Source organism: Mauremys reevesii, linkage group 3 (assembly GCF_016161935.1).
Source record: "Mauremys reevesii isolate NIE-2019 linkage group 3, ASM1616193v1, whole genome shotgun sequence".
Lineage (NCBI taxonomy): Eukaryota > Metazoa > Chordata > Testudines > Geoemydidae > Mauremys > Mauremys reevesii.
The window spans coordinates 51559910-51583187 of NC_052625.1; the positions used below are offsets into that span (position 1 = coordinate 51559910).

A 23278-nucleotide genomic window follows, 5' to 3' on the forward strand; every position below is an offset into this window, starting at 1 on the left:
TTTTCAAAACAGGCACATTTTTATACGAGAAATATATTGAAATCGTGTCGATTAGAAGATATTCATGTTATGAAACAGATGTCACTGCAAGAGAAATTGCCACAACATTTACATATATTAGCATGACACACACACACACAAGTTCTTGATTTAATTCTGTTCCGTCCCTCTGCGTCTATCAAAAAGCTGTCTGTGTTAAAAATTAGGAAAAACGAGAAAGTGCATAGAAACCTGAAGAAACGTGGAGTTCACATCCCTAGTTAGTTCAGTGGAATAAGCCTACGTTTCTGGACAAATACGTATTTTGAGAGCAGGCTTAAGTTTACAGAATTGTTTTCAAACTTGACTTGGTTCGGAATCCCTATTTCACACGCCCGCCCACACAATCTTCCTTATAGTTTATGCTTCGGGACTGGCTGGCGTCCATAAGACAAATTGCAATCTCCGAAATGTCAACTTTTGCCACAATCTCTGCTTAAAAAATAATCCAAAAACAAAAAACACCCCCCTCCTTATTGCTGTGGAGCGCTCATCAGAAATAATGGCTGTTTACACAAAACCTTTATTCACTTTCTTAAATAAACACCACTGAACTCAAATAAAGCAAACCCTCAGCTATAATTCAGGCACAACGTTTGCTATGTGTATTCTCGACCGTGGACCTGGACAGACTCCTAAAAAAGAAATCTGAAGTCTCCTTTCAGACTTCACCTCCAATAGCAAAATGTCCTTGTTCACCTCGGCAAGTGTAGCCTTACTTTGATTTTTTTTTTTTGGTCGGAAGAATGAAACATTTTCTTCCATCTCCCGTCCTCGGGGATTACGTTTTGATGCTTTTTTTTATAAGGTTGCAACAGCAGCTCCCTCGACTGTGAAACCTGCTAAATATTTACCTCTAAAAATAAGGTGTCAAAAGCCGTGGGGGGAAGAAAGGGGCAGATTCATAGGAATAAAAGCCCTCAGAGACCGTTTGAAATACATTCTTGTTGAACACGAGGTTGGGGAGACATTCTGTAGCAACCTTTGGAAGAGATGAATGCCCGATGCTTGTGTGAAGGTATATTCAACAGGCAATAGCAATTTAGATCAATGTAATCACAAACACACTGTTTTGTTAAAGGAGAGTGATTATCAGTCCATGCTTCACTCACTAATTGCTTTAAATAGCCTAAGGGGTTTGTTATGATCTCATTTGTCTTAAGGAATCATTGGCCGGTAAATGAATCTGCTGGTGTAATTAAAGTGAAAACCAATTAGATAGCCCAAGTACCGTGGAGAGTTGGAGAACTTCCCAGCTGATATCGCTAAATAGCAGCTCCTCCTGCTCTTTGGGGTTGCGAGAGAAGGGGGATACCTGAGAGCACATACACTCGAACTCGCCTCGAGCAACTCCCGGGACAACCATGCCTAAGGTCTTCCAAACAAAGCGTCGCTGGAAGCCATCCTGGATTGACGGGACATCTCCCCCGTTTGAGTGATGGGTCCCTCCCTTCCCCCGCCTGGTTATCAACAAACATGGAAAGTGCCCTTCTCTCTAAACAATCCGGAGCAGTGTGGTGGAGTGGGACACACACACACACGGGTCAGGAAGTTTCCTTCCCCTAAAGCCTGGGACTCCCAGCCTAATGAGCTCCATTAAGCGTATTATGGATGTACAAGTTTGCTGTGAGGTCCTGGCTGGAGGGAAAGGTTCCTGTTGCAGTTCCAAGCGCTCTGATCTGCACCACCTGGCTGAAACCAGAGAGCCGCCGCTGCCTTAATGGGTTTAGCCTGGGCTAATTGGTGTTTTAGGAGAGTTGCCAAATTATACTGCAAGGTCTGTGGAGGGAGACTTTCCCCGCTTTTCATTGAGGGGACTTGCACCCGAAGCACTGAGCGATTCCACGGGTACAAACATACAGGGGCGCGCAGTGAGTGGTCTTAAAGGCAACGTGATAGTTTGGAGGCCAACGGCTACTGGTGCCAAGACCCTCAAGCTGGCCTTTGTCAATGTGAGCGTGCTCCAATTAGGTGCCCTCTGCCTTCCTATGCGTGTGATTCCCGCTTTCCCATCCGTGCCCGTTTCTCCGCAGCTGGCCCAGGCTTTGGGTGACGCCTGACCTGGGCTCTGCACGCTGCCAGCTCACTTTTTATTGAAACGAACAAAATGGATAGTACTGTAAAGCCTCCAGTTCGTGCAAAGCCCCCGTCTAGCCAAATCAACGGATGGAGCAGGTGACACGGATCTCTTTAAAGAGCGGGGTTGAAATGCTCCGAGGCGGTGTTAATGCGTGCACTGGGTGGGCCGCGTGTAGAGCTGCCCGTTTGACTTCCTGGGGGAATTCGGTTTGGGAGGGGGGAAAAAACCAACAACCGTGGTGGCCCATGGGGAGGAAAAGGTTACAGAGCTCGATCTGGTTACAAGACTATCCCCCGAGGGCCATGAAACCGGGGTTGGAAAATCTCAATATAACAACCCCCGCGTGTCGCCTGAGCATTTAGAAACCGCCATGAAATATATGGACGGAAATGGGAATTGTGTGGCGTGGTAGTTTTAAAGGATAAAGAGTTATTGCTGGTCGATTTAAATCGTTTTCATCTGGGTAATTTTTCAAGAATCTCACTAGCTAGGGAAGTTCTGCAGTGCTCCATTCTCGATTGCAGGGACATTCTCTCTCTCTCTCTCTCTCTATTGAATGCCATTTTTCTGAGATACCATAAAGGATCAGTTTCTATTGGAGAGCATAGAAAATTCATTTGTATCTAAAGCTGGATATGCCAGTTTTCCATTGGAAACACGTCATAATATTTGTATCGACGTAATTTATTTTCTCTAAACTTTTTCTCTTAAACCAGTTTAAACACGGAGATCGTTTGTCCACCTACAATTACATTACACCAAGGCACAGAGGTTCTCGGTGCTTTTTCAACCGGCAGAGTAACAGCGTTGGGTGTAAAGTTGCGGAGAGCGCTCAGGTCACGCAGCGTTTGGGGCCAGAGTCAATGCACTATTTTTATAAACGCTAGAAAGCGATTAGACCCTTCACTGCCCTGGAATGGAGCTGGAGTTTGGGAAGCTGGAGGAATGCCTGGCAGAGGCCCAGAGCGGGAGGGAGGGATAGCTCAGTGGTTTGAGCATTGGCCTGCTAAACCTGGGGTTAGGAGGTCAATCCTTGAGGGAGCCATTTAGGATGTGGGGCAAAAATTGGGGATTGGTCCTGCTTTGAGCAGGAGGTGGATTAGATGGCCTCTTGAGGTCCCTTCTAACCCTGATGTTCTATGATGCTGCAGGCCCCAATGGCTGCCAAGAAAGGCCTTTCAGTCAAGGACACAGCAGTGTGGGGGGTTGGTGGGGCTGTTTCACACTCGCTAGGAGATCTACACTGAATGACTTGCTCAGGCCCTTCCTTGATTGGATCCATCTTTTTCCATGCCCAGAAAAAGCCAGAATAGTCTCATGGGAAAAGCCCACCCCAGCGTCACCACAGAAGTTACATCAGTCCAGGGTGTCCTTTCAGTGGCGCTCCCCCTCCTTCTCTTCTTTGATGTCTTTTGTTTTCCTTCCCACTCTGCTCTCAGAAATTACCCACGTCCTCGCAGTCTGGTTCTCTTTCCTTCCCCTAAACGGGATGTGGTTCTGGGAGCTAGGTGAGCGAGAACAGTGCTGGGACTTAACCCCTGTACAACAAACCTTCTGCGTCGCACTCAGAAGCCGTAACCGAGTTTTTCGGGGTGGGGCTGAGGGTTAATTAAACCGAATTCCTGAAATCGGATGCCAGGTTTGCCATGTTCGAGCCTCAGCTCCTTGTTTGCCTCTCAAAACGGGGCTTCAAGGCACCAAATCCCGCCAGTGCATGTTTCTTGCCAGGCCATCCGTCGTACCCCACCTTCCATCAACCCTCTGCTCTCTCTCCGCATCTGTACACGATCACAACTATATACAGGGGACAATACAACCCCTAAGCCAGTGCACTTATGGTGATTAAAAATCCGTGGATATGTTGCTTTGTTTTCCTTCAGCATTAATACCATACTGGACCCCCCTCCAAGTTATCAGGCTTCGAGAGTATCAGAAATCAGTGTCTCGTGTAATAATAATGTATAATATAAACCCTCCAGATGGGCCCAGTAACACGTTGTGTTACGTCTTGCCCTGGGAAATGGGCTAATTCCCGTATTTATCAAAGAAACTGAAGAGGAAAGTTGCATTTTCTTTTCTTTTGATTGAGTTCTTCCCCCTTTAACTCTTCAGAGGTGGCTTTGGAAAAAAAGAAACAGAAGAGCCACCTCCCCAGAAGCCCCTGCTAACGAGGAGGCGTCGCTGGAGGCCCTGCTCAATTCACTTTTATTAAAGCAGACCGTCAGCTGTGGGACATCAAAAGGGACTTCGCCGACGTGGAGCCATTTCAGCAGTTGCAACCTGGCCTGGAATCACAAATTCAAAGACAGAGATTGGACCCGCAAAATACACTTGGGATCCGATCGGTCTTGGGGGGAAAAATAAAAGAAAATGCGGCACATGTTATAATGTGCTGGATCTCATGTAAAATGTGCCTGTTGTCATGGGATCTACTAGAAGGCGACGTGTTTTCAGAGTCTGGGATAACAACACCTCCCAGTGGTATGCAGGATTTGTCCAGTTTCAAACTGCCCTCCTTTGCCCCCGAATTTACTCCAGACCACTTCATAGCCCCCGTCGCTTCCGCATTTCTCTCGCTCCGGATGCACCTCTTGCTTTCTGTCTCCGCTGAACCCCGTTTTGAACATAATTCTTAATTCCCCGGGGCCGCTAGCGTTTAACCCAACGCGGGAACTATTTACACTGCTTGGGCAGATCTGCTGCTGCTGCCAGTTGCCAATTGCCAATTGCCATAGCTCTATTGACTTCAGTGCGGCGGTGACAATTGACGCCGGCGGAGGAGCTGGGTTTGGGGGCGGAGCCGGTAAAGACACAAAACGCGAAGGGCCCAGTCCTGAACTCCACGCGCAGGCAAAGAGCCCGCAAAGCTCTGGCTGAGGCAGGACTTTTGCGTCCTTGTCCCTCTGTATGGCATATGCACTTTGTGTGTAGAGAGCTGATCTCCTGCAAACCACAACGTTAGGGGGTCAACCCTAAACCCTTTACTCCGGAGAAATCCCCGCTCCAATCAGGATCCCCCCCCATCTCTCTCTCGCTCTCTGTACAGTAGACATGTTTACATGTGTGCACGTCCGTTCCCATAAATCCTGCCATCTATAATCATTACCAACATGGAAAGTTTTGCCCCCGGCAGCCCCCAGCGCTCTCCCTCTCTCTCCCCCCCTCCTCTGCCTCTAGTTAGCGGTGATGATTTTAAAAGCATGCGATGATCTAAGCCCTAATACTAATATTATGCATCATTTGGACAGGATAACGATGCCACCTTGTCAAGCGTTGCCTCTTTACACAACCCATTTGCTCCATCTCAGAGTCATAACGGACTTGATAAATGACAAGGCGAAGATCTTTCGGCTGCCCGGCTCCTTTCTCCTGAAACCCGCCCCCTCCCAGCCCCAGCTCCCTGCGGAGAATGCGGGCAGGCGGAGCTGGGACCGCTCTGAGTACCGCAGAGCAGGGCCAGTGAAAATTTATAGTCTGTATATATTTGCTGGCTCCAGATATCGGCACTGTAATGGATGGGTATATTTTATGAAGCCGAGCCTAAGATCTAGGGAATCAGGAGTCCCTTCCATGTATGGTGCACTCCTGTCTCTCCCTTAATCCGCCCGGCAGGCAATAAACTGCCCTGCTAAATGTGCTGCTTGATAACAGGCAACTTTTATTGATTACAAGAAAATGTTTGAAACTAAATAAAGGGCTTTTATGAGAATCCCTGCGAAGAGGTGTCTCGCCCCTCCGCAGCCATTAAGGCGATATCGACGTTTTAATGCGTATAAACCGCGCGCTTGTTTGGCTGTCAAGGTTTCTAGTGAGCGAGAAACAGGTTTAAAATCAATCAAGAAACACCGTGTTTGCAAGAGAGGCCGCGTTCCTCTCCGGATTGTTTTGCAAGGGGCTTTGGGCTGAAATGCACACACAAAAAAGTGCAGGCAGCCGCTTGTCTCTCCCCCTTCCTTAGGATCAGGCCACTTTCAACGCTGCAGAATCGTTTCAAAGCCCGCAGGCAGCAAGACACGGGTGCGGGGTGCAATACAGCAGCTCCGAAGAGACGACGGCTGGACAGTTATTTCACACAGGTTTGAAGGAAGAAAAGATGGAAAGTTATTTTACATCCTCCCCCCTTCCTCGCCTCCCCACCCTCTGGTTTTTGATAGGCCTTGCTGGAGAATCGGTACCAAGATCTTCTGAAATGCAGAATTATACCGCACCTTATTTATTATGTTTTTAACTCTTAAAAGATCGTTAACTGTTACAGTTTAAAGAAAAAAACAACCATCCCGCTTTGTCTGGGTCGACATGAAGCTGAAATGTCGTGTGGACAGGAAGGAAATGTGAAGTATACGCCGAAATAACAGATCCGCCTCAAATATCTTGTTGACAAAGCCGATTTAATGTATGTCCCTTCTGAATTGTATGAGGGAATGAACTCTTCTGTACGAAATCGACATCTCTCCGAGGGCGGGCATTATAGATCAGTGTGTAAGGTGGGCATCATTTTAGTTTCCCCAGAAGATTCGTGGCCAGTAGAAATGCTACAACGATTGGTCAGAGACCTCTGAACCGTAGACTTCTTTTCTTCGTGCATGGTTCAGCCAGGAAATATTACACACGTAGACACGACAGTTTGGTGTCTAGGTCTCTAAACAGACACGCATGCTCCCATAAACTCACCACGCTTCTCATCACTGGCATCTGGAAACTCCGGTGACTCGAGCTGGGCAAAATATTTTGAATGTTGATGACGCATCAGATTTTGCTACAAAACGGGGAAACATTTTTTGACAACATTTGAAGGAGCGGCCCCCTCACTTTTCGGACTTCTCGCGATGTTTTTCAAATGTCAGAACTTCGACGAAAGGTTGAAGGGGAAAGAAAAGAGATGAAATTCCCATTGTATTTCCCCCTCTCGTTTAAAACCAGCTCGATGGCAGTATCCGTTGCAGTATTAAGACCTAAGGAACGCCATAGGGAGGGGACTTACACAACTTATCACACGTTCTAAACCTCACCTTCCATACTGGGGAAAAACACCCTGTTTTATTCTCTTTAGGCAGAATTAAGTGGGGACTGACTCTCCTTGACTGACAAATAGAGGAATAACAACTCCCACAGATCCCAAAGAATCGGCCGGGATCGAACACCTATTTTGGATTGTTTTTTTGATAATGAGTTTATTTCACCTCGCACATATTAAACCTTCTCTTGGTCTTTCTTAGGTGGCCAGGGTAGCAAGTCACAAACACATTATTTTCTCCTGCAAAAATATTGCCAGCCTTCCAAGCAGGGCTCAAACTTTTTGCCACACTCTTGAAAAGGAACTGTAAAATCGCTTGGTGTCTGCAAGTTGCACCACATTTGACTGGAAAGCTATAAAACTGTCTTATCCCCTGATGTTTCTTGATTAACTTATGAGCGTAAAGGAAATGCTTGAGTGGTGTTCCCTCTGTGGTTTGCTGTTTCTGCAAAGGAAAGCCAAGGGAAGATGCTAATATTGTCATCTTATTTTACAACTTGTACCGCCTGCCTAAACAATGTATATATACAAATCAAGACGCAATGGGGTTCAGTCTCTTAAATACAGCCCATATATTTCAGAAGACTGGGAGATCATACTTGCATTTATAGCCTGCGTGGCGAATTATTTAGCTTGCTCTTTACTGCTGTTAAAATGTTGGCTTCCATTTAAATAAACAAAGTGATCCGGAATCATTCATCAGTTCAACAGAGGTCCAGTTAATAGCATGTCCCATCAGCAATTGTGTGTCAAAATTCATACACCAGCTTCCTCGTGCTTCTTTTCAACGGCCTTGCCTTTCTGCTCACTTTTCAGTCTCCCATCCATCTGCAATAACCTGCACATGGTCCCATGGCCGCGCCTAAAAAACCTGACTTGTCTCTCAACTCACCATGTGCTTACACTTAATTTTTATCTTTCATCCTTTTTTTGGGGGGGGGGAGGGAGGGGGGTGGAAACACATGGCAAGAGCTTTTGTTTTTTCTTAATTAGGCACCTTTTACCTATAACATGCAAAGATCTTTGAGGACTATTTCTCTCATTAACGGAATTAGTGGGGGAGAACCAAACCGAAAAGTAAATGCACAAATAGTGACAGAATTGGAAAGCATTTGGGGGGTTGTCATATTCAGGCCAGGTCATAAATTAATAGATGATTTATTCTTCAATCAGGAAAAAAGCCATTAAGGTTTGCTCGGCCCTGGTCTGTGGGAAAATAATTTCTTTGATTGAGTTTCCCCTAAAGACCCCCAGAAGTTTTCTCTTTTCTGTCATGAACAGTCTGCTCTTTCCTGTCTTCCGGAAGGAGGGAAGCATAAGACCTCCGGAGAAATGCAGCTTTCCATCTTAGCTAGCATCTTGAATTTCACTTTGCATCTTTCTTCCTACCTGCTGATTTCATTTCTCTTTTGCATTGGAAAGCTTTTAAAAAATCCATCAGAGAAACCTCTAGGATCATTGGAGTAGGATAGCTTCTTTTATCAGCCTCTGCACTGGTGGCCAATATTACATTTTAAAAGGAAAAAGAGGTTTTTAAATTTTATAATGGTCAATAATAATTAATAAAAACATGATGTGGAAAGAAATTCAATCTGAGGAATGAATAAAAGAGCAGGGCTGGTGACTTTTCCATTGCTTATATTTCCTACTAGAGGCAGTGATTACCAATCACTGGCATGCTTATTTATTTAGTGTATATATATATTTCTTAATTTATGGGAGCCTCTTGTATAAAGCCATATCCTCAGCTGCTGTATTGTAGCTCTAGCTTCATTGGCTTCAGTGGAACTGCTTCCGTTTACACCAGCTGAGCGCCTGCTTCATAGTTTCTGGTTGCCAAACAATAAAAAAAGAACATTTATAACTTGTTGGCCCATGGGCGTGTTGCATGTATTATTTAACTGCATGCCACCTTGGTAATCACCCCCTCATGAAAAATATGGGTGTTATGCTCTACCCCAATGGCTGCAAGGTTCAGGCTGAGATGGAGCAAGTTCTATAGAGAAGGGCTTTTCACCCTGAATAATGTACAGCTCTGGCTCCCCAGACATTCAAATCTAGGGACTCCTCCTCCATTTACTAATTTAAAGCTCTGTCCTGGAGAGTACTGAGCATGTCCTGTGAGGTAGTGTGTGGCCTCAATTCCCATTAATCTGGAGGGATGAACCACTATGCTGGGCCCTGGTGCACCGACCACGTCTCTTCCAATATTCTAACCTGCAGTGCCTCTTGGGCTGCTCCACACCCTAGCCGCACTAGTCCACTGGGCTGTGCTTAAGCTAAAGCATGGTGGAGCTCCAATCCCAGTCTTTCAAAAGCCCAAGACTGATTATGGGTTTCAGCACCTACATTTGAATGGAAAGTGACAATGGCAGTGATGCAACCAGAATCTCAGGTCACGGTCCTGCAATCAGATATGTTAGGGTCCGATCCTGTGAGGTGCTGAGCACCCTAGACTTCCACGGAGTTCAGTGTTTGTTGACAGTACTCAGTACCTCACAGGAATGGGCCTTTAGTGCACACTCTTGCCTCTGTCCAGAGATCTACTGTAGCCAATGGCACAGGAGTCTGCAGCAATTAACCTGACTGTAGGATGAATCCTGCAATTGACTGCTTGTGGGCACACCTTTGTGCTTTTGAAGGCAATGGGGTTCCACTCAGGTGCAGGCATGTGCTTAGTCATTTGCAGGATTCGGGCCTAAATAATAGAACATTGATAAACCAGAATTAGAACACAGATCTTTATTTAAAAAAATTGCCAAGTTTCACTCCATTATACTATCCAGACAACTGAGAGTGATTCAGAAATGGAAACAGAAAAAAAGCAATAAGTAATTAACTTAATCGTGGAAAACTGATTGCATTTGCTCAATTGATTTTGCAACTTATTTTTAAAAATTGTTATCATTGTGATGAATTATTTGGAAGTCAATTTACATAAAGCATAGCAGGAAAATATTCCTTCAATGACATTGTTTAAAACGGCCAGTGTGGAATAGTAAGCAAAAAAGTGAATCAAATCAACACAAGGAGCCTAGATTCCTACTGTAGGAAAGAAATGTTAAGTGGATGTTTTTTCTTTTGCAATTTTTTTTACAAGAAGTTTCCTAAAATATTCACTGTGTGATATTAATAGTGGGTCTTGTGTGCATTTCCTTGAAGATTTATTTTAATCTGATGCTGCTGCAGGAATGTTGCATTTTTATCCAGTTTAGGCTATGCCATAGACCTCCTTTCTTGGTTCCAAGTTTTTGTTTTAATACTAATTACATGAAACCAAGAAAACAAGAATTGATGCATAGCAGTTTGGTTCCAGGGACCACTAAATATATATTATATAAAATTTCTAATGAAGACTCTCTATGGTTCTATCCTACTTGACTTTTCTTTAAGAGGGGATGGCACTCTAAATAAAAAAAAATTTCCATAAACAAATTACAGAATTCATAGCCTGATTTTTGTTCTGTTTCATATAGTAAATATACCAAATCTTTGCCCCCTTGAACATGTGAATTCATCTAAAACAGCTAAAGACAGAATTCTGGACTAGGTGGACCATGGGTCTGATTCAATAGGAAAATACCTAAGTTCTTGTGTAATATTATATTGCTGAGCAAGAGAGTGATAATTAAGTGATACTTGCTGACTTCTTCATAAACATCCTATGTGACTGATCACACTTGCTGTTTCTCCCCCAGAATTTCATCTGAAGTTTCATGGATGCCCCAATCCTTACTGAAACCCAAAACTTGTCCTGCAGCTGCAGAGTTCAGCACTCTTGTTAGATACAAACATCTTCCTCCATCTTGTTGACTGATATTTCCAGTTTGTTTCCACTTAGCCATGTGAAATGAATCCTTCTGGTAGTAAGATGCATCTTTCATGATGTACCTTTATCATTTGATTCAAATGCTGACATGTTTGATTGGTATCATTCATCTGGAACTCTGATTTTTGGATTACATTTTAAAAGTTAGTGCAGAAGGGCTGGGTTTATTTGACTGTATTTGGAGACCCCCAGCTACGAAATCTCAACAAAAGAGCACTCAACATACGCACCAAGTATTGGTGTGGAACCATCTGCTGAAATAAAAGCAGAGATAGTATCCTAATTACACTTACACAGCAAACAATGTAAAGATAATTATGTCTTTGCCTGAGAGATTCCCAAAAACCATATGGCTATTGTGAGTTTAGGGGAAAGGATTGCAAAATTTGAGGATCATGTACTTTGATTTAATGATCTCTATTTGCTATTAGGGCAAACCATCTATTAAAAGTGTTAGAAATGTTAGCTTTTCCATGTGAGATACTAAACTTGAACATTTTGACTTGCATATGCACCTCAAATTATTCCTAGCTTCATGCTTACATCTTGCTGTGAGATGGAAGGCAGGTTTCTTCTTTATATTAGGAAAATAGCTGCCACCTTTTACTGCACTCTGACAGAAAGTTATTCTATAGGCAGTGAAAAACTTAGCTGGGGGCCTGCAGTCTAGCAACTGCTTTACACTTCATAGTCTGGAGGAAGCCCTTTACAGCTAGACCTCAGACTCTGGTGGATGGAGCAAAGTGGGAGGATGAACACCAGTAACGAGGACCCAAGCAGAAGGACTTGAGCAGGTGAAAAGACTCAAATGCAAGTGGTTTCCCAGTAGCAAGGACTTACATAGATCAATGGAAAAAGAACAGGAGTACTTGTGGCACCTTAAAGACTAACAAATTTATTGTAGCATGAGCTTTCGTGAGCTACAGCTCACTTCTTCGGATGCATAGAATGGAACACACAGACAGGAGATATTTATACATACAGAGTATGCATACTTCCACCTTTTCATGTTCTCTGTATGTATAAACATCTCCTGTCTGTGTGTTCCATTCTATGCATCCGAAGAAGTGAGCTGTAGCTCACGAAAGCTCATGCTACAATAAATTTGTTAGTCTTTAAGGTGCCACAAGTACTCCTGTTCTTTTTGCGGATACAGACTAACACGGCTGCTACTCTGAAAATAGATCAATGGAGCTATGGAAGGGATGAATCTAGCCATGTTTTGCACAAGAAGCACATGGTCCATTAATAGTAGGATGAAGTTCTAGAATGCCATAGGAGCTAAAGAGATACTTGAACCCACAGCTATCAGCTCTATAGGTTGAGTGATCATGGAGTGAAAAAGGGTTAAACAAATAGCCCATAGCTTTCTCCCTAAATGGATATTATTTTTTGAAAATCCTGCAAAGATAATTTGCTAGGAGCTGACACTTATGCCAGCAGATCACACTGCTATCAGCCGAAAGTGCTGTATTCTTTCTTGGCAGCAGCTTTACTCGTGTCCGGTTGTGATCAACATTTAGTCACTCATTGAAACAGCAAATAATCGTCATTCTTACCACCCACAAACCACAAATCCCTATTATCAATGATGTCATGCTTTCTATCTGACTGTCTTCCAAACTCTTTAGCAATATGGTGCAATAAATATTAGCACACTTTACCATAGAGCTAACTCATAGCTATTGCGTGATTTTTGCCCTCCATAGCCATCCCATACAGCTCTTGCAATCTGACTATATGGTACTGAACAGATTTTTCTGTTAACATTTGACACTGAAGATAAAACCAGCTGTTTTTTTTAAATGAAACTCTCCCCTAAATCAATCACTCAATCAAACACCGGATGTAGAAACCAATACAGTGAGAAGAAGTATGTAGGGGGGAGGGAAATTCCAGCCTCTTCTGCTAAATGAAGTATCCTTTTTTATTAACTTTTTATTAATTTAGTATATATATATGTAGAAAACAAACAAATATAAAATATACTCATAATATTATGATAAAATTCTCATAATATAGTAACCAGTTGTTACCTAGCCTTAGATATACTTTATCTAATTACATATAATATGAATAGTTAAACTATAAATCAATTAATTGCATTTCATAATTTACAAACAATGAAATATCCTTGTTAATTGCAGCTATGAATGTAATAATATATAAGGAGGGCAGAACCATCACTTTTATGACAGGCATGTTATCACTGTTCCTAAGTCCTTTATCAGATTTTGAAAAACCCATTGGAAAAGTAAAGGGCTACAGTCAGACAAACTTTTGTTGAATAACTTTGTTATTACTTCATGAATAACTTAATCAGTTTCAAGGGCCTGAAGCAGAGGAAGGATGGTCCAGTGTTTGGAGCAGTAACCTGGGACTCGGTGACTTGGGTAAAATTCCCTGCTGTAATAGACTCCTTGTTTGTTTCTGGGCCAGTCACTTTGGATCCAATGAAGCGGGCTGTAGCCCATGAAAGCTTATGCTCAAATACATTTGTTAGTCTCTAAGGTGCCGCAAATACTCCTGTTCCTTTTGCGGATACAGACTAACACGGCTGCTACTCTGAAACCTGTCACTTTGGACAAGTCCTTTTGTGAGTCTAAGATGCCAAAATACTACAGAATTAGTGCAGTAAAAGTTCCCTCGGCGCCTATGTTTCTGCCTTCATGCATGTGCACTGCTGCCCCGCTCTAGGTATCCAGAAGCCTAAGATCCAGTGTGATACATGGACTGGGGAAAGGTAGGTGTTCCTTTGCCTAACTTGCCTGCACGGCCCAATCTGGCAAGTGTGCTCACACCTTGCCTATCAGATCGGGCCCTGCTTTTGAGCTCGCACAAAATGTCTGCGGGTGGGGAGAAGAATCTTCCTCATAACTTTTGGTCCCATGGTTAAGTATTCAGCTGGGATGTGGGAGACACCGAGTTCAAGTCCCCCCACATCCCAGGTGAGTACTACAACCTGTGGGCTATTCCTCTTTTGCTAAGGAAATCACATTGTGTCCTAGTTTTAAGTGTTAATATTTTTTTTTTCACTAAGTGCTTACAGTTTATGGCATAAATGGAGGTGCAGTAATATGCTATAAAATGCTATACAATAAGCCGTATATAGGACATATTGAGTAGTTTAAAGTGATTACATTAATGACCAAAAAGTGTACCTTTTTTTACAATTTAATGTTGAGCTCACTGTTCCTGAGGAAGCCATTAAATCACATTTGTGCAGAAGGTAGGACTCACTACACGACTACTGTTTCAAGAAAATATGATGCGTATACAGATTTACATCCAAGTATGGAAATTAGAAGGTGGGCCCCTGAGGCTTTCTGGCAACCTATGTGCGCTTGAGGAAGAAGCAACAGCTGCTTCAGCTATCACTGGAAAAGATGAGAGTGGAGGGGGATGAAACCTCATAAAAGAACTTCAGCTCCTTGTGAAGGAGCGGCTGAGGGTTAATACAGTGACTTCATATAGCCCCATGGAATCACCAAACATGGCACCAAACAGAAGATCTGCTTGTGCTCCCATTGACACCAATGAGAATTTTGCCACTGACTTCAGTGGAAGGAGAGATTCATAGAGATTAAGGCCAGAAGGGACCATTCTGATCATTTACCAGTTCTTCTGCAGAACACAGGCCATGGAATTTCACCCAGTAATGTCTGAAGTGCCGGGACTCATTCTTCTCTACTAGGCAAGTGAACATGATTGAGCCCAGGACACTGAGTGCACGTTGAAAGTTCCTTCTGGTTTTAGAAATAGTAAAGGTTTAAGAGAGATTTCTTATCCTATGCTACTAGAGCTGATGAAAATTTTAGGTGCACCCACTATAATTTATGGTTGAATTAGAGCATATTTTTTAGAAAGATGCAGGGTAAGGGTCAAAGACAGCTGAGTTGACTCCAACGCAAAGAGGCTCGGGCTCAGACAAAACTGATAAATTAATTCAAGGAGTAGATACGTCAGACTGGAGAAGTGTCTGACTGGACTCATTGGGCTTTTCAGACAAGAGCATTTTGACCTAAAAGTGCCTTCAGATGTTAAACCAAGGTATTAGTGTGGGCTGTCATTCACTCTTCCAGGGAAGACAACAAATGCCTCGATGAAATATACTCCTCAAAGCAATCCAGACATATGAATGAGCTACACTGTTGGCAGATGGGGGAATAAAACTTGATAATGAAATTCAGGTTGTGACTAACAGCTGCCTTACAAATAAAAAGCAAATCACAGTTGCCGGTGCTGTAATATAACTGATGCTGATGAACAGTGTCAGCAAATTGCAGATCATTTCTGAGTTACTAGAACTCTTTAAAGCAAAATCTGCTGCCAAAACTAATATCAAAAGCAGCCATCCAAAGAAATACACATGGATCTTTTGAAACCACAATGATCCCAAAGGAATCAAAGCCTCCCCAAAGTGGTGTGCAATTAAATTTCATTGAAGTAACAATAAAAATATCACAAGGTGATAACACAGCTGGTTACACCTCACTAATGAACTCAGATAGTCCTAGGCTGCACTTTTCAAAGGAGCCAAAAGCAGTTAGGCCCCAACTCCCATTGTGATTCAATGCAGGTTGAACGCCTTTGGAAATCCCCTCTCTGCTTTGCAGGGTGCTCACTGAAGTCAATGAGAGTTGAGGGTATTCAGCATCTCACCGGAGACGCTCAGCACTTTACAGCATCATGCCCTTCGTTCAAAAAGGTACCATGAGGAGAATACCCAAGCTAAGTGTATGCATGCCTTCCACAAATGGGGGCCAATGTGGCTGAAGTCTGTTCCATCATTTTAATTTAATATATTGGGTCTAATTCTCTTATATATTGGAGCAAATTTTTGCTGGTTCCCCCCCCCCCCGCACCGGCCACTTGCTGACAGCTAAATGATTCCTCCTTGTAAATGAGTTTTTGAATGTTGCAGGAAGCATTACACCAGCTGTTAGCGTATGGGGCATGGCTGGGGGAAAGAAGGGTTACTTATGCATCTGGCTGATTCACAGCTACTAGAATACTCCCTGGGCCTTGTTGTCAGCCAGCACAATTGGAGCAGTTTTAGGGTGCTCTAATTTATGTTGAGAGCCAGCACAATGCTTGACAACCCCAGGATCAGAGGGTGCAAAAGTGCCCTAATCCACTTATACATAAACACGAACCTGTCCACTTGCTGTAACCTGTGTGGAACATTCCTCAGCCTCAGCCCAAGATCGAGGACTTTATGTTCAGACTGAATTTTTAAATCTGCATTGACACGGCATAAATGTGGCTGAGGTCTGCAGTTCAAACAAGCTATGAGAAGTCACTACAAATCAGCTTGTCACGTGGCCATGAACGTCAGCCTCAATCTCAAATAAAGGATTTATGCTCTGCCTTCCCCCCCCTACCCCCCATTTGATTGTGACTTTGTGCTCACTGGCTGTAAAGGGGAGTCACTAAAAGGTGACTGGACACCTTTTCATCTTAAAAAAGTCAAATGTTTTTATTCTTTAGCAATATAGCACATTTATCAGTGAAGAGCTGAAAACCCCCCATGCTTTGATTTTTGTCTGTGGGCGGTCAATGGCTTTTTGGAAAATCCTACTTAATGGGAAAAAAGTTGTGGCCAACTGGGGATGAACTAAATGGGTTTGACTGCAGTAAGTAAATGTCAATTATCTTAATTTGTGACTTTTAACTATATTTATTAATCCCCATCACACTGTTCAAAACATCCATTAGCTCACCTCACATTTCCCTCTTTTCCCATGAGTCTGAGCCCAATTTACTTAATCTTGCCCCACTGCTAAGGGCCTATAAGGTGCTGAGAACCTTCCACCTCTATTGAACGCTAAAGCCCTGATTCAGGAAAGCATCTCTATTCAGCAAAACATTTCAGCATGTGTTTATCCTTAGACACATGGCCAAATTCCACTGAAATCATTGGGGCTACTCACATGCTTAAAATTGAGCAAGGGCTTAAGTGCTTTGCCAACTTGGGCCCTTTAAGAGGCAGGTTCTTGATTTAAAGGCATGATCTTCCATTGATGTTAAAGTGAGTGGAGGCCCATGGATTCACTGGTACCTTTTGCTTCTCCAGACTTTTTGTTGTATCTAGCTGTTATCCCTTGTCATATATGTACATTATACACCTTTTGGGGTGGGGACCATCCTTTTGTTATATGTGTGTACATTGCCTGGCACAATTGGGTCCTCATTGCTGATTGTAGTCTACAGATATTACCCTAATGACAACAAAAACAACAACAAAACATTCAGTGCTTTCCTTCCAGTCGCAGTGGATTTAAATGAAGCTCTATATAGAAACTTTTACTTTTACTTGCTTTTACTTTTACTGCTGCTTTGCACTAAGCTGATGGTTTCCATGTTTTTTTCCACAATGGCTCCCAAATGTTTTTTCCTGATCAGAATGCTGTACGGCTGTTCCATTTAACATATCATACTGAGGTTGACTCTTTGCTACCAGACAAATTGTTTTACCTTTGCCTACAATGAATGACATTTGTCATCTGCTGATTCACTTACCTATCTAATAAATATAATAATAACAATAATAATAACAATAATAATAATAAATAATGACCTGGCTCTATATAGAGTTTTTTTTGTCAGTAGACCTTTCTGAATCTTGTTACACAGCTCTTCATTATTTGCCATGCCTCTAATTTACAAATTTTGTAATCTTGTTTCAGATATCCTCACCCAGATTTTTACCAGGGGTCCATTGAGTGCTGAGTCCCTTTTGATATGACAAGTTTCTATCCATGGCTATTCTTTATTTCCTGATTGTCTTAAGACAGTTTTCTATCTAGCATCCTATATTCTCCCTATTCCATGACTCTTCACTTTAATCATTACTCTCTGATGTTGTACCTTGCCAAATGCTTTTTGAAAAACTAAATATATAAAATCGATTGAGCAGAATTCAGAAGTGAGGATAAGTGAGTCTAAATTGCTTTAACTTACACCTTCTTCTGGCCACCACAGCATATAAATGACAGCATCCTCGATGCAGTTACCTACTAGGTGTGAATCTAAGGAGTCCAACTGCATCCAAATTGGTGTAGCTCTCACATTGAGGAGGCCAGAAAAAGATGTGATACCAACTTAGACTCCTTTACACTCACCTCTGAATTTGGCTCAATTTAATTTCCTTGCTTGTTTTCTCCCACACAGTAATATCCTTAAAGAACTTCAGCAAGTTGCTAATCTGAACTCATCATGACTGAAACTATGTTGGCCTTACTTGGACAACTTTTCAGGTGCTTCATCCTGCCTCCTTTCAGAATCTTTTCTAATTTTTTTAAATAATTGGTGGAAAGCCAACCTGTTTATCATTTTTTTGTTTGCCATCTGTCAAACCTAATTTTAAATACTCTTTTCTAATCTTCTGAATTTGTAGAGTTCCACATCAACAGAGGATCAAGTTCAATGCAAATCGAAAAAAAGGGAAAAGTGAAGAGAATGAGAGAAGTGATACAAAGGGATTTTCCAACACTGTCAATAAATTTACCACAATAGTTACTTCCCCCATGACATATTTTACTAATAAACCTTGGTGAAGCATTCACAGTAATAATTCCTTCAGTGAATATTGTTCCTTTTTCTGCTTGCAAGTTTATCTGTGAACAAACGTGAATGTTTATGAATTTGTTTGGTATTCAAAAATAATTCAACAAATAGCCAGGCTTAAACCCGTTGATTTATCGTGCACTACTAACCACAACTTTAGCTTTGAGCACACACTCTTCATAATTCACCATTCATGCAGTGAGATTGGTCACCTAGGTCACATGGCATTGTTTCTACTGCCTGCTTGAATAACTCCCAAACCCACAAAGACCTCTCAAGATGGCAATGGGAAAGCTTCTGCTGTGACTATTAATTCAAATGCACATCTGCAGGAGTATTCATGAAATTTCCCCTTTCAATGAACATTCTGGTGAGCAAAATGTTACTTGTACGATTACTGGTTAAAAAAAATGAACAAAAGGGAAGGTGATGCACAGTTCTGAAATCAATAAGATGGATTCAAAAAAGATAAGTGAAAAGTACTACACTTAGGAATGAAAAATTAAATGTACAACTTAAAATGAGGAACAACTAGCTAGACAGTGGTACTGCAGAAAAGGATCTGGGGATTATAGTGGATCACAAATAGGAGTCAACCGTGTGGTGCTGTTGCAAATAAGACAAATCACATTATGGCTGTATTAACAGGAATTTACTGAAGGTGATTGTTCCTCTCAACTCATCACTGGTGAGGCTTCAGCTGGAGTACTATGTCCAGTGTTGGACACCGCACTTTAAGAAAGATGTGGACAATTTGGAGACAGTCCATAAAAATGGTTTCTAAAGGTTTAGAAAAGAAGTCCTCTGAGGCAAGTTTGAAAGAACTGGGCATGTTTAGAGAAGAGATGCCTGAGGAGGGCAGGATAACAGTCTTCAACAGGGGCGACATTATGTATTTTGCTGCCCCACGTACGGCAGACAGGCAGCTTGCGGTGGCGCACCTGTGTGAGGTCCGTTGGTAACGCGGATTCTGTGGCATGCCTGCGGGAGGTCCGCCGGTCCCACGCCTTTGGCATACCCATCGCCGAATTGCCACCGAAGCCGCGGGACCGGCGGATCTCCCACAGGCATGCTGCTGAAGGCAGCCTGACTGCCACCCTCACAGTGGCCGGTATGCTGCCCCCCATGACTTACCGCCCCAGGCACGCGCTTGCTGCGCTGGTGCCTCGAGCCGCCCCTGGTCTTCAAATATGTAAAAGGTTGTTATAAAGAAGATGGGGATACATTGGATAGGACAAGAAGTAATCAGCTTAGTTTGCAGTGAGGGAGATTGAGGTTAGATATTAGGAAAAACTTTCTAATTATAATCATAGTAAAGCACTGGAATAGATTGCCTAAGGAGATAATGGAATTCCCATCACTGGTTTTACAAACAGATTATACAAATACCTGTCAGGGTTTGTCTAAGTATACTTAATGCTGCCTCAGCACAAGGGCATGGACTAGTTGACCTTTTGAGGTCCCTTTCAGCCCTACATTTCTGTGATTCTGTTTGTGAAAAGTGAATGCCATTGAAGGTAATGCACAGCCTTTATTGGAACAAATATTCATGAATTCTTTCTCGCAGTATACACCCAGCTCAGATTAGTAACATTGCTGTTGCAGAAATCGGATGAATCAGAGATACATGAAAGAGAACTACGAGAAATCTGGGAAAAATCTACTGGTTATCATGTGTCATGTAGATGCTAGCAAGGCTGTAGTAATCATTAATGTAAGTCATAAACCCATCTCTTGGCTTCCATTAGAAAGGGAAATAAAGAACAGAATATAACAGTTAATCCTACTTGTCAAGGTACATGGCACATAGGGATTGGCTAAAAGTGGAGGCAGATTGGCCTCACTCATCATTTTTTGAACAGGAACAGACTCAAAGGCGGTGCAAATAGCCACAAAATATGATCATTATCTGCTGCTTGTCACTGCAGATTGTATCAAGATGAAGACTAATGTCAGACACAAAAAGTTTATAAGTAGAATAGGAATTTGGTGTCAGATTGCAACTTGAGACTTTTGATGAAAACAGGAAGGCCAATAAATCAGACACTAAAGTGCCAGGTTTTGAAAACCCAGCCTTCTTTTTTACCTGTGAAACTCGGAGTGCAAAAGAACCTTACAAGCACAATTTTGTCACTTAGATATATGAGAACCTGCAATCAGATACTTGGCCATCTAAGTGTCTTTAATAATATCCCCACAGTTCTGAATGAAATAAATCAATTTTTTTTATCAGTGAAGACTGGGCTGAAAATCAAGCCCAAAGGCTCAGATTCAACCAAGAGGGAAGTGGGAAGTGTAAAATTCACCTCCCTGTGTTAGCTCAGCCCATACACCAGGGCAATTCATCTCATTAGATGGCAGGGAATGGCACCAATCTGGTTACCACTTTTTAAAATCTCAGGATATCATGGGCCATTGACCAGTGCCACTGGGGTATTCAAGTGGAGTGGCATTTAATTTTTTTTTTAAATAATTGGAGATATACTAATCTCCTAGAACTGGAAGGGATCTTGAAAGGTCATCAAGTCCAGCCCCCTGCCTTCACTAGCAGGACCAATTTTTGCCCCAGATCCCTAAGTGGCCCTCTTAAGGATTGAACTCACAACCCTGGGTTTAGCAGGCCAATACTCAAACCACTGAGCTATCCCTTTCCCCTCCATGTCATGGAATAGCTTGGAAATCAACTCATGTTGCTATTTTGGATAGGTTTGAGTGAGTGTCAATATTTGCAAGGAAACAGATATGAGCATGGAGACCTGTTTGAGCCCACACAAGCACTGATATGATCAACAGCTGGCATTAATGTTCCTCTATGTATCTGCTTTTGCCAAACAGAATGTTTCACTTTTGTTTTTATACAGAAAGGTGAGAAGGATAAAGAAAAGAGGGAGAAAACAAGGCTGGGCTGGAATTGTGTAGGCCTGGCTGGAACTGTGTGAGTTACTTGTATAACAGATAATTTTGCTTCCTAGGAAAATACAAGAAGACCTTGAACCACATGTTCCCATCTTCCCCTGCTCCTGCTTCCAGGTTTTTTCGGTCTGTTGCAGTGATTCTCCCTTAAGGTGACTGGTGTTTTCCTGGGCTGTGATTTCAGTAGGCATTTCTAGAACAGTGCAATAGTGAGCTCAAAGTCCAGGGCCACAATTTCAATAACCAGTTCATTTTAAAAACAAACCCTTGCAAAATAAAGACACTTCTGCCCCAACAATGCCTATGCAACTAGATACAAAAGTTTGGGGCAGTAGGGACAGGAAAAGAGGGAGGATACGGTGTCCTTTGTGAACGGAGTCGATTCTACTGGTGGGGAAACCAGTGTTTCTTTCTTGGCATCTCACGAGTTCATCCTTGTCTGATCCCCTATGAACGTGCTTTGGCGTTAGCAATGGAGGAAGTGAAGGCAGCAGCATTTGGGCTACCGCATGCCACATCTTTTCCAACTCTAGTTTCAATAGGCGGTACCATGTCATCAGATTTGTCAGAAGGGTTCTCCATTGACAATCTGTTATTATGATATGGGCCAATGATTTTATATTAGATCACTTTGTCCATCTTCCTGCACATACAGGAAATAAATAATAAATGAATAATAATCATCAGGGCAAATGAGAGAAAACTTGTGAGATTAAGTCAAACCATTTCCTTTTTGTGGGTGAGGAAGATATTTCAGAGCTTGAGCAGACCATTTAAACCTCAGTCTCTGCCCTGATCTCACTGAAGACTGAGTTCCTCTTCTAACCACCAAAATCCTTCTCTTCCTCCCTGGAAATGTGGAAGTTTGCCATTACCCACATATATGTGAAACTCTCCTTGTAAACCCAAGTCAAACCTTGGTACTTGACTTGACTGATAATCTTCCACTTATTGACATAAATTGGTGCACAAATTACTTTACATTCAGACAATATCTAGGGCATTTTTACCTCATAATGTTTTATATACCTCACTCATTTAAGATAGATTAAATTAAAGGCTGTATTTTTGCTCTGTGGGCAAAAAATGAATGGATCTTTCATTTATAACCATATGATCTTTTGAAACTGAAAAGAAATGCACCAGCTAATAAATCATGTGAGTTAATCTATAAACGTGTGTGAAGTATCAAACGGCTCAGCCTTAATACTAGTAGTTTTAGGTATAACCTACAGGCATTATACTACAGACACTTTGTTAACAGCGGTAGCTAATATTGCATGGGAGGGTAACAGATAGAATACCAGAACCACAAAGGAGAGTGACCAAGTGAGATAAGGTGGGTGAGGTAGTATCTTTTATTGGACCAGCTGGTGAGAGAGACAAGCTTTCAAAATCTTGGTCCAATAAAAGATATTACCTCTCCCACCTTGTCTCTCTAATATCCTGTGACCAACACAGCTACAACAACACTGTATATAACAATAGTGACCAAGCGAAATAGCAATTGTTTTTGACGAGGATGTCGCTTTGACTAGCTAGCCTACTATCTAAGTTTTGGTCTTGGAAATAAACAAATGAAGAGCAAATATACTTGGAATTCTAGGCTCCTCACGTAGCTTTACTTTTCTTCAGAGAGTGCTGTGTGCATGGAGGACAGATGGGGCTTACGCTGTAATATATTTTAGGACAAAATATACTCCAAGTAATCAGCTACATACTCGACAAACGTAGTCTGACTTTCAACAACCATATTGTGGGTAGCTCAGGAACTCATGTTAGGGCACAGTGCCTATCATCTTCAAGTGACCTGGTTTAGCTTGGTAGGGGCCAA

At 42.4% G+C, this 23278-nt stretch overlaps 1 long non-coding RNA gene across 1 annotated transcript; it reads left to right on the top strand.

The window, feature by feature from the left end:
* Window positions 1–1224: 1224 nt before the first annotated feature.
* On the top strand, window positions 1225–18491 carry LOC120401906. Its single transcript, XR_005596828.1, has 3 exons — window positions 1225–2214; window positions 18136–18221; window positions 18362–18491. It is a non-coding gene; the product is annotated as an uncharacterized LOC120401906 (long non-coding RNA).
* The last annotated feature ends 4787 nt before the right edge of the window (window positions 18492–23278 follow it).